Raw genomic sequence first — 19003 nt, 5'->3', positions numbered from 1 at the left:
TCCATTGTCTCTTTCCTACCTCCCTAATCTGTCTCATCATCCATGCAAGCCCCAGGATCACTGATTCTTTAGTTCAGGATGAGTTCTTATACTCCCCAAGGGTATTGGATCATTATCCTCTTCCAGCAATGTAAAGACCTCTGAAAGTTGGCAAAAAGTTGCTTCTAAGTCTTAACATTCTTTACCATTACTTTCAATATATTGCCATCTCACAATTCTCTTCTCCTTCTCTGGACCTAGGTGTTTTGGTGCCTTTCTTCCCCAACAAAACTTTTCAGGAAAGTATAATAAACTATTCAGTTAACATATTAATGAATTATCTCCCCTGTATGATTCACATTTTAACATATAATGGAATGAAAAGATTCTTTTCCTTGTTAAGAAAATATCATGGAAAGAATGGTATTGGGATTGGAAGGAAGTGTACCTACATATCGTGACTGAAATCGTATCATGCCCCTTACATATTTGCAATGTTCTGGCTATGTATAAGGCCACTTCTGCAGACACATACATAATTCAAATGGATGGAAACAGTTGGACTTCATATAGAGTAGTAATTCAGGGTTACAGGGGACTAGTAGGACATATATTCTGAGAGAGAGATAGTGACTTCCGGGTAGAAACCCAGTAATATCAGAGTATATTCAGTTACCTGATAGCAGTAAGCCCTTGAAGTTTTATTACTATGGGAACAATGTGATCAAATAGATATTTTAAAGATAAGCATGGTGATGGTAAATAGTATTAAAGGGATGAGGGAGACTGGAAGTAGAGACCCTATTTTCTTTACTACTCCCTACAGCTTTTCTGAATTCCATTTTCTCTGTCCCTGAAATGTCTCATTGCCTTTCTTTCTCCTCTCCTTGTTATCACTATCTTCTCTGGTACCATGCCTTCTACTTCCATTGTCTGATTCGTAGTGCTTAGTATAGGGATAAGAACACAGAGGAAACACAGCATAGACTTATTGAATAATTGTTCCATTCCATCCAAACTGCCATCACCCCTTTCCCCCCCACACAATAATGCTAAAATAAAATTTGAACTTAGAGTTATCAATTATGTGAGATATGCTATCTTATAAAAATGTGCCCTGTATGGTCCTAGAGATATAGCTAAAGCAGTAACTTCTGGGAATAAATTCATTTCCAAATAATAGGCTAAACTAACATGGATGTAGAACAGAAAGGCAGTTGTTGACTATGAGAAACAGAGAAAACCTAACTTTGAACTTTACTTTTATTTCCATTATTTATCAGATAAAGTTTCCATGCAATATGATTTACTTAATAGCTTAATCTTTTTTTCACTTGATACTTAATTACCCAGAATATGATTTCTTTTTTTTTTCTTTTTAATTTGTCATTCAGCTTTTAATCCTTATTTCTCTAACTTTAGGTATAGTAGTAGATTTGATATTCAAGAAATATTCTATTAGGTTGGGCATTATTAGCCCTATAAAAAAGAACTACTCATGCTGAGAAAAACAAGGGCATAATTAAAGAAAAGAAGAAACAAGATGGATGAGAAAACCTAATGCTGTTCCTCCTAATGATATACATTTCAATTAATTGAATTGAAAAATTAGGCTATAAAGCAATACAAACATGCAGAAGAAAAATTCAAATAATTTTTTCTTCATGCTTCCAATTCTTTATAGTACATTACATCAGTTAATGGCAATTTGTATAATTTGTGTAATGACATAAATTGTTATAAACCCACACACACTGAAGTAGTACAAGAACCATAAATCAGGATATGGAGGATAGAATTGGGGGGAGGGGACAGCAAGTCTGTTTGCCTCAGTTTGATGGAGAATTGAGATCAAGAGGGCAACCATTCATTAGGTGATGTTACAGTATTGTTAAAGAGAACAAAAAGAGTAAACTGAGTATTTTGGGGGTAAACTAGGCTACTGGTCATCTAATCCTCAGTGATAATCAAAATATTTACCTATTTTTTGTCTCTTAACCGATATTTTAAAATGTCATGCCCTATCTTATGATGTCTTTAGGGTTTTTAGGAAGTAGATGGGTTTAAAACTAAAGATTCCTTTTCATATAGACTACTGATTTTATATGATGCTCCCTCAACTCTTTAAACAAATATCATGGAACACTTGCACATTAATAAATATCATCAGGGAAACATTTGCTTCTTTCCTTTACTAATCCATGTTTTTTTTTTAGTCTTCCTTGGGAGTTGAGGGCTATGAAAATTCCCCACCTACCATTCAAACTCCCTCTTCAAACATTTCTTTCTAATGAATATGAATCTTTCTGTCTTTTTCCTTTCTTTTCCCACTCCTTTACTCTCTCACTAGTCATCCTCCTGTTCCTCCTTCTGCTCCTACTTCTTCCCTTTCCTACTTATCTTGCTACTTTTCTTCTTTTTTCCTCTTCCTTTTCTTCTGCACCTTTCTCTTCTTTCTCCCTCTTCCCATCCTCCATTGCTCCCTTGTCTCGTCCTCTTCCTCCTCTTCTTTCTTCTTGTTTTTCTTTTTGTTCTTATTCTTGTTCTTGCTCTTCTTCTTCTTCTTCCTTCAAACAAAGATGCACACACATGCACACACACACACATTTCTGATTGACTCAGAGATATGTTTTTCAAATAAATGAATTTCACTTCAGCTCTTCAATGAAGATGCTTCCCTGTTATCCAATCATGTGGAAGGTTCCAATTTCATTAAATAACAACTGACATTCTTACTACCTCTGCTTTGTGAGAATGGCAATGCTCTGATTAACCCAATGAGTTTTACTTTCAAGGGGTGATAATCCAACTTTTCTTTCTTCCAGACCAACCTTCCTCCCTTGCCAATGGAGCTAATGAACTTGAGCTACCTAGACAGTGGGAAATGAAACAGAACATTAACTTTTGTCTTTTAGTGCTGAGAGAGGGTCTAAACCAATAATCCTTGGCATTTATTCCTTTGCCTTTTATTGTTGCAGTACCTTACAAAATTATCTTATTAGCTAATTTTCCCAACACCTTAGTGAGTGAGGTTAAATGATGCAGCCTCTAAAATATATAGAAATGATAACTTGAGGAAGTCCAGTGTAGGAGTTTAGGCTCTAATTATTCCTAGTGATTTGATGTGATTATAGCCATTTTATGGGCCACTGGTCATACCTTCTTCTCCATAACATCTATTTTTATCTTCTAAGCATTAGGTGGAACAATTCAAATGGCATAATAAAACCATCACATCTTATATGTCAGAATTGTCTTTCATTAAGATGAAAAAATTCATAGATTTATAATGAGAAGAGTCCTTAGTCATCAATGGTTCAACGTGCCTCATTTTACAGATAAACTGAGGCACAGAAAGATTATGTGACTTGTATAGGGTAACAATTGTTCAGTGACTTAGATAGTATTTCAATCCTGATCTTCCTAACACCAAGTCTAGTGTACTAATATTTTTAATATCATACTGCCATTCATAAACTTTTGCAAAAATGTATTCCTCCCTCTTCTCCCAGTGGTGGTTTCAGTGGAGGCTCGGTTTTAAATTTTTAAATAAGAGTCAGAAGGTGATCAAATATCCCTGGATCTGGTAAAAACAAGCAAACAAAAAAGCACTTTCAGAAGTCACTTGGTTCAGTCTCTGTAATAGGTAGATTAATGTCTAATCCATTGATGATGGATCTTAATCTATTTTTTATTTTTTCTAGGAACAGAGACTCCATAGTTTTTAACATCCATCCTAAGCACTATAAATATTAATATGCAAATATAAGTATGAGGTAATATGACATATTTTAGATTTTTACTCAAACAAGTTTTATAACCTTAGGCCATTGAACTCATATTCTTTTTTTCAATAATGTGTCATTCTTCAAATAGTTTCTAAAACTCCTCTTTGGAGATAGGATTTATATGTCACAGAATTTTTTTTTACGTGTCATTGGAAATAGTAAGTCATATTTGTTATTTAGGGTTGGGAGGCATTTTGTCTGTTGGAAGTAACCAGATATGAAAGACAAAGTCTTATCAATTAGGTGCTTTGTCAAAGTGTGCTACAACATTTGAATCAATTCTAAAGCAACAAGACTACTTCAAGGTCATATGACCACTAAGATAGAAGAGTAAACATTTATGTTGATCTTTACAATGTTTTAAACCCCTTCAAAAATTATACACCAAAGATAAATGCAAATTCAGATGTTTCCATACTCTAGAACACTTGGAACCCGAAAGGTTAAAAAATGAACTGACACTCAAACTAAACCCCAAATAGCACTGTCTCTCCCACACCCCACTATACTACCAACAACTACCTAGCTGACCGAAGGATGCAAATTATGGTCTTGCAACAAAATCCAAACCCACACTCTGATCCATCTTCTTTCTTTCAAATATCATGGAGATTGGCTTCATGATATGGAAATTTGTTAGGTTTTTGGTTTTCAGTGCCATGGGAGCATTATATGATTTCTTCATAAGAGTGGAGTATAAGAGGGAGAGAGGCAGGACTTACATCTGAGCTTGAAACACATGCCCCTTCTCCCAGAATTTCAGAAACCTGAAAGTTGAATTACAGAAATCACTCCCCACTACAGAGGCACTTATGTGGTAGTACTCTAACATGATGTTGGGACAGAGGGCTGAGGAATAGACAAATTAGGACTAAATAATAAAGCAAGATGGTGTGTGTGTGTGTGTGTGTGTGTGTGTGTGTGTGTGTGTGTGTGTGTGTGTGTTTGGGAGAGATATGTGTCTCTCCATTAAGGCTGAGGGGAAAATGTAACATGCTGCTGGGGCAAGTTTTGCCCTCCTGAAAATGTCACTTGAAATAGAAACAAAAGATGCTGAACTATAAAATGCACAATGAGGGAGGAAGCTGAGTAGCTTTCAGATCAAATCCTCAGGGAAACTTCTATCAGTTGGGAGGAAGTCAGAAAGTTAGCAATAAGGGAAGTTTTTTGGGGGGAAAGACTGAAATTACCAAAGACCTCAGGCAAAAATAAAATCCAAAGACCTTGAACATAAGCAGACAGATGAATAGGAAAATAAAATATTAACAGAAGAAGGAAGTTGGCCTCTAGATCTAGCAAATTAGTTCATGCATCTATGAATAAATACTGCAAAACAAAGCAAAATAATCCAACACTTCTTGAGACAAAGGAACCTGTGGAATTTGAGGCAAATATGGAACTATAACATATCATTCCTAAGTGGGTTAAAAGAGAAATGAGAATTATGAGAGCAGAATTTATGGACCACACAGCAACAAATATTTAACAGAGTAGTCATACAGTGATGACAAGTCTCACCAATGAAACAAACGAGAAAAAAAAATGACTGGGATTATAAATATAAACAAGTGAAGGATAAACCAGAAGAAAAGACACAATAATAGTAAAAAAAAATGCTCTTTGTTCAAGCAAAATATACTGATATTAAAAATCAAAATGCAATAAATTATTTAAGTAAACAGCCTAGAACTTTGAAACACAGAAAATAAAATAGTATTTTAAATAATTCATAGATTGATTTAAAAAAAAAACACTGCAAATCCAGGACACATAGTAGTTAAATTTTGCAATTCAATTCAGAAAAAAAAAAATTCTGCAAGTGATTTAAAAACACAAAGAAAGGAATTTGAATAACACAAGATTATTCTGCACCCACCAAAATATGCAGGAGGGCTTGGAATAATGTATTTCAAAGAGCAATGGAGCTCAGGATAGAGTCCAGAGTGAATTACTCTGTAAATCTGAGCTTAATCATGCATGAAATAATATGGATTTTCAATAAAAAGAGAAAATTGAAACATTCTTAGAAAGAAAACAAGACCTGAAGAGATTTTTTGCTTCTTGAACACCTCCAACAGCAGAAGTGTTAGAGAGATGAACAAGTATAGCAGTCAAGGATGTCAACAGCAACAGAATGATAGCAGAGAACAGTAAATTTTTTTTTTAAATTTACATAGCACAGATATGAAGGCAAACCTTTTGTGGAGATAATCACAGAGAGGCAGGCCTGAGCTAATTTTCCCAACACCTTAGTGAGTGGATAAAATCTTTCATAAAATCCTGCTCACTTTTTCTTACCCTGACATTTTTTTTTGGTGGTACTCCTTTACAAAATGATAGGGTCCATGAAAGAGGAGAGAGGATAAGGGCAATATGGGAAAGTGTGTTATGTTCCTCAGGTCAAACTGTGAGCTAGTAATAAGTAGAAGATGATTACTGTGGTCTCTCAAAAATGGAAGAGCTTGTGAATTAGTGGGTGAAAAGGAAGATTAAGAGGGAAGTTTCATTTTGATGGTAGGAATGGGTTTAATTAATGAATTATCTTATGGGTGAAGAAAAATGTTAAGAGAGATAGATAACTTGTGATGAATGTTGTCTGGTGGATTTAGTGCTTGAAAAGACCACTCTACCCATCTCGGGGTGGGGGGAAGGTGAGCTGGAAATTCTGACTCATAGGAGAGTAAAAGGTCATGGGCCTAGAGAGTACATTTTTGATGAAAATGTGAAAATCACATTCTCAGAAGTAGGGGATAGATTAGTGTTGGGTTCCATAATAATGTAAATTGGGAGGGGCTACCATGAGACAAGACTACTTCAATGTCTTTGGTCATCTCTTTGATGCCTTTGACAAAGTATAGCAAATGCTTATGTTAAAACAAAACAAAACAAAAACAAAAACAAACAAACAAAAACAACAAAAAAGAGCACTCCACAAAGTATAGGCAAAGAAGTACATTTTTTCATATAAAAAAGCATTACTAAAAATTAAAAGCAAATATTATATGAAATAGGGATACTCTAAAACCTTTTCAGATAAATATAAGTGCTGTAAGGATATGCACTATCCTTACTATTATTTAATATAGTTCAAGAATATCCAGCAACATCAATAACACAAATGAAAATAATAAAGGGCATAAAGATAGGTAAAGAGGAAATAAAACTATCCATATTTGCTGACATACTGGTGTACTCAAAGAATCACAGGGAATCCAGTAAACATACTAATTGATACAATATCTTCAGAAAAGTTTCCGACTATATAATAAACCTTCAAAATCGATAGCATTTCTAAATAACTGTAACAAAACCCCCAAAAATAATAAAAAAAGAAATCTCATTGCATATAACTACAAAATGCATAGAATACCTAGCCATTGATCTTGCAAAGGACATAGAAGGCTTATTTGGATTCAATCAAAAAAGTGTTTCTTAAATAAAAGCAAGTTAATTAGCTGGAAGAATAGTCAGTGCTCCTGGCTAGACTGTGCCAATATTAAAAAAAAAATGACAGTGCTACTTAATTTACATTTTAATGCTATAGAAATCAAATTGACAATGGAATACATTATAGAACTTAATAAAATAATGACAAAATTATTTTGAGAAAACAAAAGCTATAGAACATCAAAGGATGAAAAGATATAAGGAAATGGGAAACAGAATTTCCAGACCTCAAATTATATTATAAGGCATCAGTCATTGAAATCATCTGGTATAGGATAAAAATAAAATACATCAGTGGAACATACTAGAGGATAGATAATTCAAAATAATGGAATTCAATAATTTAATATTTGATAAAATCGAAAACAAATACCCAGGGAGGGTGGAAATTAAGCTAGGCCAACACTTTACCCAAAATGCATTCTAAATGAATACATGACATAAATATTAAAGATCATAATATAAAAATAGAAGAAAAGTAGATAATATATGTCTCACATCTATGAGTAAAAGATATATTCTTAATCAAATTCATAAAATTGGCAATAGTCAGGGTTAAAGTAGATGTCAGATGTTAATCACACTAATACATTGTTGGTAGAACTATGGAATGGTACAATAATTTTGAAAAATAATTTGGAATTGTGAAGGTAAAGTGATTACAATGTCAGTACCCTTTGAACCAGATATCCTATTACTGGGTTTATACTCCAAGGAAGCCATTGAAAAGGAATAAGTCTCCCTATGTCGCAAAATATTTATAGCAACACATTATTTTTTTGTATCTGTGGTAGCAAAGAATTTGAAATAAAGAAGACACCTATTGATTGGCAAATGATTAAATAAATTGTGATACCTGAATGCTTTGGAATAATATCGTGCCATAAGAAATGATGTAAATGAAGAATACAGAACATATAAACTGATGGAGAGAAATAAGCAGATCTAAGAAAACAATATGCACAATTACCAAAATAATACAAATGAAAAGAACAACCACACACCTAATAATTAAAAGTGAATGTAATAAAATTCAAACATGAATTGAATGAAGAAATATGAAAGAACACTCTCAAAGTGCCCCTTTGTGGAAATTGGGAGGACCACAGGTTTTGCACATTGTACATGTTTTCAGACTTTTAAAAATGTATTAAATGGTTGTTAATATTTTTCCTCTTCTTTTTCTTTTATTTTTAATCTTTAAAAATACTATTTGTTTTATAGGATGGCTCCATGGAAGGGAGCGGGTGAAGGATACTATGATGATGTTAAAAAAAACAGAAGACATCAAGAAAAACATATTAAAAAAGAAATTAATGAAACAATTATTTATGACTTTTAACCTAGTTTTGAACGAAATTTCAAAAACTATACTCGTCATATTTTATTAAACAGATCATCATCAGAGTAAGTACAAACTGTATAGATTATAGTAGGAGAGCACTGATTTGGATGTAAAAGTTCTGACATGTGAGTTAAAAAAAAATAAGCCCTTTAGCTCCGTAGTCATACCTACAGATTTATTCGTTTAAAATTAATGCCCAATCACACAACTTCTCCCACGGAATGAATCACATATCAGGGTATTTTAAGCATAGCAAATTCAATATTTCTTCTTTCCTTTTCTCACTTTTCATTCCATTGTGTGACTTACCCTTGTTTTCTTTCCTGACTTTACTATTTCCCCTTTTTTTTTCTTTTCTGTTGAATTTTTATCCACAAGATCATGGTTCTTTTCTCTTTCTACTTTGATTTTAACAAGATTCATTAAATCCTGTAGCCTTACTTTGCCAGCTTTTCCCTTCCATAATTTGTGTCAAGTGGTTTCCTATTGTGGAGATCACTGAACTTTCAATCTGATTTGACCTCTGCTCTGTCATTCTATTTTCCCGATTGTCAAGAAGTATTTCTTATGTATGACTAAACTCATTTTGGCTTTTCACTCATTTTTTTTTAATATTAACACTCTCCTCACTCCTCCACCCAAAGAAGTAGAGCTATGGAAATGACTGTTCTGCATCTTCTTATCCAAAGGCAGGTGGCTGTGAAGAGAAGGTACAAGGCCTGTGAAAGCACCATTCAAACTGTTTGGAAGACAAGTGCTGTGATGATCTCAGGGTTGCCCTTGTGTCATATCATTAAGAAAAACTGTCAAGTCTGCAGATTAATCCTGTGTACATCTGCCTGAAGTCTGCTTTGAAAACTAGGGGATCTATGAAGACAATCTTTTGTAATTAGCCAAGGCCACTGTAATCCATAACAACATCTGATCAAATTGATTTCTAGTCCATCAAGTCATATCTGTCAACAGAAATCCTCCCAATCATACTAGAGCTGTGACTACTGCTGAAGACCTCTCAGGTCATTTAAAGGTGTTTTCCCCCTCCCTTTTAAATATAAAATCACTTTGAGTTTCTGACAGCCTGTGTTCAAAATAAAATATTGGCGGATGGGGTGTATCCCACAGTCTAGTAATGTCAGAGAAACAGAAATCCACAAATGCCTTACAGAAGATCAATGAGCTGTCTAACCTGTCGGCCTTAAACCTATACTGAACTCAGTGACCTATACAGAATGATCCTGAAGAAAGAAAACTTACAAAGGTGACTTGCCTACTTTTAAAAAATCATTTAATCTATAGAATTAAATTCTCTTTGTGCTAAGAAGAACCTATTTTCTGCATGAGAAGTATTACATATATGCATTTTTCCCCTTACAGAATATTTTGCCACATCCTTCTCTTAGATCTCCTTCACTATCTCTATTTTTTTCCTTTTTCCCCCTTTACTACTATGTCTAAAACTCAGTTCTTAGATAAATATTCCACAAACATAATTTTTGCTACTTATACATTTATCCATTCATTTACTCATTATTTTAATAAGGCCATTCAGCTCTAGATCTTTTTGCTTCCCTCTTGCCTTTAATATCATATTTAAAGACCTCAGAGGATCATATATATATATGATTGTCCATTCATTCTCTCTCTTACTCCAACCCCAAATTCTAAGCACAAATTGCTTATATCTAACTTAGTACTTTTCTGCTTGCCCTTTCTGTGCCTTCCTTCCTTTCTTCAAGCACCTCCTACATTTGTCTTGAAACTTTACCTCTTTCAAGAAACTTTCTATAACTTGATTTACTTGTCACTACTTTAATATCTGTTATAAATTGACCTGATGTTTATTTAGCACATTCTATATTAATTTGCTCCAGGTTTTCTCCACTGCTTTTATTATTATTATTATTATTTTAGTGTATCTCTCTATAATCTGTTGTCTATGCCTAGGTCTCTAAGGTAGCTGATTTATCAAAACATAATTAACTCCCTTGTCAAATTCAATGACTTTTTTTAAGTCTCCATTCTTTTTTTCTTCTCTCGGCATTGAACACCAATCCCACATGAACATTTTTGCTATTATATTACAATTTCACTTCTCTGGCTCTCTGATTTTCTTTTTTCTGTTTCCTCTACTGGATCTTCTACTTCAGGTCTCCTATGAAGGGAAAGAAAGGGGAAGGGAATAACCATTTGCATAATCTTCATGCCAGTCACTGTGCTAAGTGCTTTTTTTGTTTTGTTTTGTTTTTTGTTTTTGTTAATCGGTGTTATCTCATTTGATCCTCAGAAGAACTCTGAAAGTTAGGAAGATGCCATCATCACAATTTTAAATTCCAAGAATCTGATGAGAACAGATGTCAAGTGATTTGCCGACAGTCACAAAGTTAAGAAGTATGAGACAGTCCCCTAAGACACTACCATTGATGTTAAGCTCTTTTATATCTACATAAGTAAAAAGGTGGGGGAAAAACCCGCTTCTTTCTGTGACTTTATCTTTTCTCATATGGTGAACCAATCACTAAACATTCATTAAGTGCCTACTATGTGACAAGCACTAGGGATACAAGAATGAGGCAAAAGACAGTCCCTGCCCTCAAGGAGTTTATAACGGAGAGACAAAAAACAAAGATATACAAACAAGGTATATGTTCAATAAATCAGAAATAATTAATAAAAGGAAGTCATTAGAATTAAGAAAAATTGGGAAAAGCTTCTTACAGGAGGTAGGATTTTAGTTGAAACTTAAAGGAAACCAGAGAAGCTAGTTGGCATTGATAAAGAGGGAAAGCATTTAAGTCATGTGGAGAGCCAGAGAAAGTGCCCCAAGTCAGGAAAATGATTGTCTCCTTTGTGCAATAAGAGAGGAGGCCAGTGTCACTGGATTACTGAGTACTTGATGTAAAGATGTAAAATTTATAAGATATAAAAACATTGGAAAAATAAGAGAGGGCCAGATTATTAAAAACTTTGAGTTCCAAGAAGAGGGTTTTGTCTTTGATTTTTAGAGGTGATAGGGAGTCACTTACCTTTATTGAATGAGGGAGTAACACGGGTAACTTGTGCTTTAGGAATCTCATTTGGGTGGCTGAATAAAGGACATACTGAGAACGGTAAGATACCTGAGGCAGGCTGCCCCACCCAGCGAACTATAGCAATAGTTCAGGTGTTAGGTGATGAGAACTTGCCCCAGAAAGTGACAGTGTCATAGGAGAGAAGGGGTTTTATTCAAGAGACATTGCAAAGATCTTATTGACAGATTGAATGAAATTTGCTCTAATGAGCACAAATGGACACTATGGTGTAATTGTCAAGTTCTTTTCTGACTCAGAAACTTGCTTTCCTCTTTCTCCTTAATTTGTCACCTTTAGAAATGTTGTTACTAATCTCTTTAATCCAGGAATTTTTTTTTTTTGCATGGATTACCCATTCAGAGTCTTATGGCTCCAGGCCTCATCCTTCTTGGAAACATGTCTCCTTCCTCTTAATCTTCACTACTTTTCCTGATTACTCCAGACACTATATGTGGTTCGAATAAATGTCTTCAAAGTAATACAGCATACTAAAAAGAAAGGTATCCATAAAAGTTAGCTTCAACTCTCAGTTACTTATTAACAACTAAAAACTTGGCCCTCACGATCTCACAATCTATTTCTTTTTTTCTAAAAAAAAAGTTATTCTAAGTTTGACATACACTAACAAACATGAACATTTCCTTATAAGAAGGACATAAAATGTAAATATATATGTAACCTTCCCAGCCATTTCTAAACTATGACATCTGCACTCTGGCCATCTTCTTCAATTAACATATTGGAACAGAGACTTTGCCTCAGGCTCCCTAATATGTGCACTTTCCTCTTATCTCACCTGAGGGGGAAATAATAAAGGCAGACATATATTCAGATCTCACAAGACTGTGATGTAGGTAAAACAAATAATATTAACTTTGTTTTATGAGTAAGGAAACTGAGGCCTACCTTACCTTGCTGAAGTTACAGTGCTGGGAAGAGCACAGAGATACCTTGTCTCATAAATTAATTATATCATCAGTATCCATGTCTTTCAAGGAAGAGTTTAAGTAAAGTACTAGGGTTTTTATAAAAAACAAAGATGATCCTAGTAAGGATAACTCTGGATGCTCTGTACTCATTTCACAAACAATACTTTAATAGGTGGTACCAGTTAAGTAAATATTTCCTGACCTCCATGAGTTTCTCATCCATATAAGATATCATTTATGGATACAATTAGTGTATAGTGTTATATTTATTCACTGGAATTTTTTTTAATTGAAGACTACACCTTAAATCAGAATATTTGTGTTTTTTATTTTCATACAATTTTTAAAAATATGAATAAGAGATTTTGACAGTGAACCATCTCCTGACCCCAAAGAGAAAAAATATAAAAATAAAAGTGTGAGTATTTTTAGGGAGAATAAAATTATGTGTGAAGTCCAAAAATCACCTTTTAATGAAGCATGAACTGCTCCAAAGACAAATATAACCTGAGTCCTTAAGGCACCTGGTTGAAACACAAATGTAATGTATTCTTTAATATAATTGATTTCATGCCAAAGTTAAATACTTCAAGACTCACTGCTGAAGACTGATTTGCTGTCATTGCATTATGCTTTGGATAAATTTTTCAGTATTATCTGTATTTACAATCAAAGTGGTACAGATCATTATTATTAGGGTTATTGTTAAGTATAACAATAACAGCAATCAGGATCATATTACATTATGATTAAGAAATCTGCTTGTTTGCAAAGGCTGCCCTCTAGATGTAAGTCAGCTAATGAGTGCATCCTAAATTCACTCCTTCCTACCCACAGTTCTAAGATAGTGGGAAAGGCAGTGAAAAGTAAATATATCCGTGTGTATATCCACTGAAATTCAAAAACAAACATTTACTAATGGACTCTATGACATATGAATATCAATTAAAGGAGCTAAGGATGTTTAGCCTGGAGAAAAAAGAACGTGGGTGGGGAATTTAGGTTACATAATAGATATTTTAGCATATTTTAAAGGTTTTAATGGGAAAACATGTTCTATTCAGTCTTAGAGAGCAGAACTAGGAGAAATGGATGAAAGTTACAAATAATACATTTAGACCTAACATCAGGATAAACTTCATTATAAAAGTTATCCAAAAGTAGAATGGATAAATGGCAGGTTCCTTCTGATTGGAAGTCTATAGTCAAAACCAGAAAGACTGCCTGACGGGTGTGTGGTCATGGAGGTTTCTTTCCAGGTTTTGATTAGATAGATGGTCATGCAACTTCTCACCAATTATCAAGTTCTGAGATTCTGTAATACTTAAAAACTATTATGTGCAATGTATTGTAGTAGATAGAATAAAACAGAGTTTCTGCCCTCAATGAAATTGTTGTCCTATAAGAGAGCTAACAAATGTACTTACAGAACTATTAGTACCAGGCATAATATAACCATGCCATAATTGAAGTACAAAGCCCTGTGAGAGCTCATAGTGAAGGCTTATATATATTTCATATTGTGCAGATATTTTTTTTCACCCGCTCTCTGCAAATAAAGCACTGTTATACCTCCAAGAATTAGTTCAAATCCACTGTCTTCAGAGAAAGAAAATATCAGTACTTATTATTTCCTGGGCACTGTGCTAAGTGCGGGGGATACAAATACAAGCAAGAATCACCATTTCTAATTTGAGGAGCATATGTTCTAAAAGGAGAAAACAACACATGAAGAAGAAACAGTAAAGAGTAGGGATAAGGTAAATTGACCAGAAAGAAAAAGGATGATAAGATGGCCAGAATCAGGAATAAAGTGAGGTCTGGTTTGGGGGCCTCCTGAAATAGATTTCCAGGCAGACAGTCATCAAAAAGGAAAGGAGGGCCTTGGAGTATAAGGGTCTTTAGGATGGGAACCTTGCCTGCACAGAGGAAGGCCAAAGTTGACTAGACTTAGATTAAATGCTCCCTTGTTAGTCCTACTATTCTCTAAATCACTTTCTGATATGTCTCCTCAATGTATAGGTCTTTCATTGATTTATCTACAAATGGATCTGTGATTTCATTGGTAAAGGAAATTCCACAGAAGGAAATTACATCTACCAATGCCCATTTGCACTTGCTCTGCAACTTATAGTCTTAAAGAGTTACACTAGCACAATATTCATTCTTGTACTCCCTTCCAGCATTCTAAACTCCAAGATCTTGTCTTCCTCATGTTCCCTATCAGCATCATCTCTCCTCAATTTATCTGTGCTTTGTTTTATTCAGTAGGAGTCCTATCCAGTAGTCTGCCTATTCACAAGATTTTAATGGCTGATAATAATTCAATGTGTTACTCTTCAATGAATATTTAGTTTTGTTTTGTTTTTTGTTTTTGTTTGTTGTTCTTTTTTTTTTTAACAGGAGATTCTAATGACAATGATGTAGCCCAAAGTAGTAACTATTTTAGTGGAAACTTGAGGTAAGAGGCACAGGATATTTGATGATAGTTTGTTGTTCAGTTGTTTGAATCATGTCCAAAGTCTTCATTACCCCATTTGGGATTTTCTTGGCAAAGATACTAGAGTGGTTTGCCATTTTCTTCTCCCACTCATTTTATAGATAAGGAAACTGACGCAAACAGGATTAAGTGTCTTGTCCAGGGTAATACAGTTAGTAAATCTGAGGCTGGATTTTTAAATTTTTTTTTTAATTTTTATGAATTTATTTTGATTTATCAACAATCACTTCCATATGTTTTTGAGTTTAAATTTTTTCTCCCCTTTCCTCCCCACCACCCTCCCTAAGACTGCACGCAATCTGATATAGGCATTATATATACATTCCTATTAAACATATTTTCACATTAGTGATGTTGTAAGTAAGAATTGGAACCAATAGGAGGAACCAACAGAAAGAGGAAACAAAACAAAACAGGAAAAGGAAAAAAAAAGCAAATAGTATGCTTTGATCTGCATTCAAATTCCATAGTTCTTTCTTTGAATGTGGATAGCATTTTCCATCACAAGGCCTTTGGAGATGTCTTAGATCCTTGTATTGCTGGGAAGGGTTAAGTTTAACATTATTAGTCATTGCACAGCGTGGCTGATATTGTGTACAATGTTCTCTTGGTTCTGCTCACTTCACTCAGCATCAGACCATACAAGTTTTTCTAGGTTTTTCTGAAGTCAGCCTGTTCATCATTTCTTATAGCACAATAGTATTCCATTACATTCATATACCACAAGTTGTTCAGCCATTCCCCAAGTGATGGGCATGTCTGAGGCTGGATTGGAACTCAGGTCTTCCTGACTCTAGGCCCGATGCTCTATCCACTGTGACACTTGTTATCTTTCACTCTATCCCCTTGCTGCCCCATTTGGGGATGGACAAGTGATTAAATCATACCTTTTAGGAAGCTAGTAACTCATTCTCTTACTGTGACTAATCCTGGCTCCTAGAAAGAGTATATCTTATTCATTTCCTTCCTTAAATTGTTGTCCTTGGCACTCTGATCCTATGATTTCTTCCTTTTTATCCCATCTCCTGAATGGTTCTAGTAGTGCATATGCACCTTTATTTATCAAGATGTTTGAGAAGGACATTCTCTCATTCAATACTACAATGTGTCCTTCTAACGTCCTCCTTGCAATGTCATCTTTTTTCCTGGCTGGGCACCCAAATAGTCTGAGACCATGTCTGCTTTTTTTTTCTTATTAATTTATTTATTTTGAGTTTTCAACATTCACTTCCACAAGATTTTGAGTTCCAAATTTTCTCCCTATCTCACCCCTCCCCCACCCCAAGATGGAGTGCATTCTGAATACCCTTTCTCCTAATCTGCCCTCCCTTCTATCACCTACTCCCCTTCTCTTATCCCCTTTCCCTTCTATTTTCCTGTAGGACAGGATTCATTTCTATACCCCATTGCCTGTATATCTTATTTCCCAGTTGCATGCAAAAATAATTTTTCAGATTTGTTTCTAAAACTTTTTTTTCTAAAATTTTCTCCTTTTCTCCCTGCCCACCTACCCTCATTGAGAAGGCAAGCAACTCAATACAGGTTATACATGTGTAGTCATGCAAAACACTTCCATAGTAGTCATGTTGTGAAAAAATAAACTAGCTATATTTCATCCTTTCCCACCCCTCATTTATCCTATTCTCTCTTTTGACCCTGTCCCTCCTCAGAAGTGTTCGCATCTAATTGCCCCTTCCCCTAATCTGCTCTATGATCCCACTACTCTTTTATCCCCTTCCCTCCTATTTTCATGTAGGTAAGATAGATTTCCATACCCAATTGAGTAGGTATGTTATTCCCTCCTTAAACTAAATTCAATGAGAACAAGATTCACTCATTCCCTCTCACCTTCCCCCACTTCCCTTCCACTGTGAAAAGCCTTTTCTTGTCTGTTTTATGTGAGATAATTTACCCCCTTCTACATCTCACTTTCTCCCTCTCCCAATATAATCCTCTCTCACCCTTTAATTTTATTCTGCAGATATTACTCATTCATCTTCAATTCACCCTGTGCCCTCTATCTATCAATCTATCTATACATCTGTTGTTTTTCCCCTCCAACTACCCTAATATTGACAAAGGTCTCATGAGATACAAATATCATCTTTCCATATAGGAATAGAAACAGTTCAACTTTAGTAAGTCCCTTATAATTTTTCTTTCCTGTTTACCTTCTCATGCCTCTCTTGAGTCTTGTATTTGAAAGTCAAATTTTCTATGCAGTTCTGGTCTTATCATCAAGAATGCTTGAAAGTCCTATATTTAACTGAATGTCCATTTTTTCCCCTGAAGGAATATATTCAGTTTTGCTGGATAGGTGATTCTTGCCTGTAATTCTATCTCCTTTGCCACCCGGAATATCATATTCCAAGCCCTGCTGTCCCTTTTTGTAGATGTTGCTAAATCCTGTGTTATCTTGATTGTGTTTCTGCAGTACTTGAATTATTTCTTTCTGGTTGCTTGCAATATTTTCTCTTTGACCTGGGAACTCTGGAATTTGGCTGCAATATTCCTAGGAGTTTTCCTTTGGGATCTCTTTCAGGAGGTAATTGGCAGATTCTTTCCATCTCTATTTTGCTCTCTGGTTCTAGAATATCAGAGCAGTTTTCCTTGATAATTTCTTGAAACATGATGTCTAAGCTCTTTTTTTGATCATGACTTTCAGAGAGTCCAATAATTTTTAAATTCTCTCTCCTGGGTCTATTTTCCAGGTCAGTTGTTTTTCAATTGAGATATTTCACATTCTCTTCTATTTTTTCATTCTTATTGATTCATTTTACAGTGTCTTGATTTCTCATAAAGTCACTAGCTTCCAATTGCTCCATTCTAATTTTTAAGGAAGTATTTTCTTCAGTAATCTTTTGGACTTCCTTTTCCATTTGGCCAATTTTGCTTTTTAGGGCATTCTTCTCCTCATTGACTTTTTGGACCTCTTTTGCCATTTGGGTTAGGCTATTTTTTAAGTTGTTATTTTCTTCAGTATTTTTTGGGTCTCCTGTAGTAAGCTACTGACTTGTTTTTCATGATTTTCTTGCATCACTTTCATTTCTCTTCCTAGTTTTTCCTTTACTTCTCTTACTTGCTTCTCAAAATCGTTTTCTAGCTCCTCCATGGCCTGGGACTGTTTCATATTTTTCTTGGAGGTTTTGTATATAGAAGCCTTGACTTTATTGTCTTCTTCTGCTTGTATGTTTTGATCTTCTTTGTTACCAAAGAAAGATTCTATGGTCTGACTTTTTTTTGGGGGGGGGGTGGGAGGTTTGCTCATGATCCCGGCCAATCACTTGAGTTTTAAACTTTAAACTTTAAACACTAGCAAAGAGATCCCTGGAATCCCCCTCTGATTAGCCACTCAATTCCCCCTCAGTCTGTGGGCCAGAAGTTCTGGAAGCAGCCACAGCCCTGGGATTGCACTGAGACTGGGGCAGGACTGAGCTCCTTTCTCACTGCAGGATAGACCTTTCCTACCAACCTTCTAAGTGGGTTGAGAAGTCTGGAAACTGCCACAGCTCCCCTTGATTCAATCCTCTGAGGACTGCTCCAGGTTCACTGAGATCTCATCTTTGCCTGCACAACCTGCATGGCCCATGCTGAACTAGGCTCCTCTTCCAGCCGGGTGCAAAAGATCTTTCCAATCAACCATCCAGGTTTTCTTGGACTGGAAATTTGTTTCACTCTGTCGTTTTGTGGGTTCTGCTGCTCTAGAATTTGTTTAGAGCCATTTTTACAGGCATTTGGAGGGATTTGGAGGAGAGGTCAAGCAGGTCATTGCTTTTACTCCATCATCTTGGCTCTGCCCTCCATGTCTTTTTTTTTTTTTAATGGGGAAATAGGGTAGGATCATTAAGTCACTGAAAACTTAATCTTATTTGCCTTCCCTTTCTAGAAGAGAAAATTCCATGTGCCACCAGAGGAAATCTAAAAGAGTGTATGTAGGAGTTCACTTA

This window comes from Vombatus ursinus, unplaced genomic scaffold (genome assembly GCF_900497805.2).
Source record: "Vombatus ursinus unplaced genomic scaffold, bare-nosed wombat genome assembly UNPS02014791.1, whole genome shotgun sequence".
Lineage (NCBI taxonomy): Eukaryota > Metazoa > Chordata > Mammalia > Diprotodontia > Vombatidae > Vombatus > Vombatus ursinus.
Note: the sequence above shows the minus strand (reverse complement) of the source record.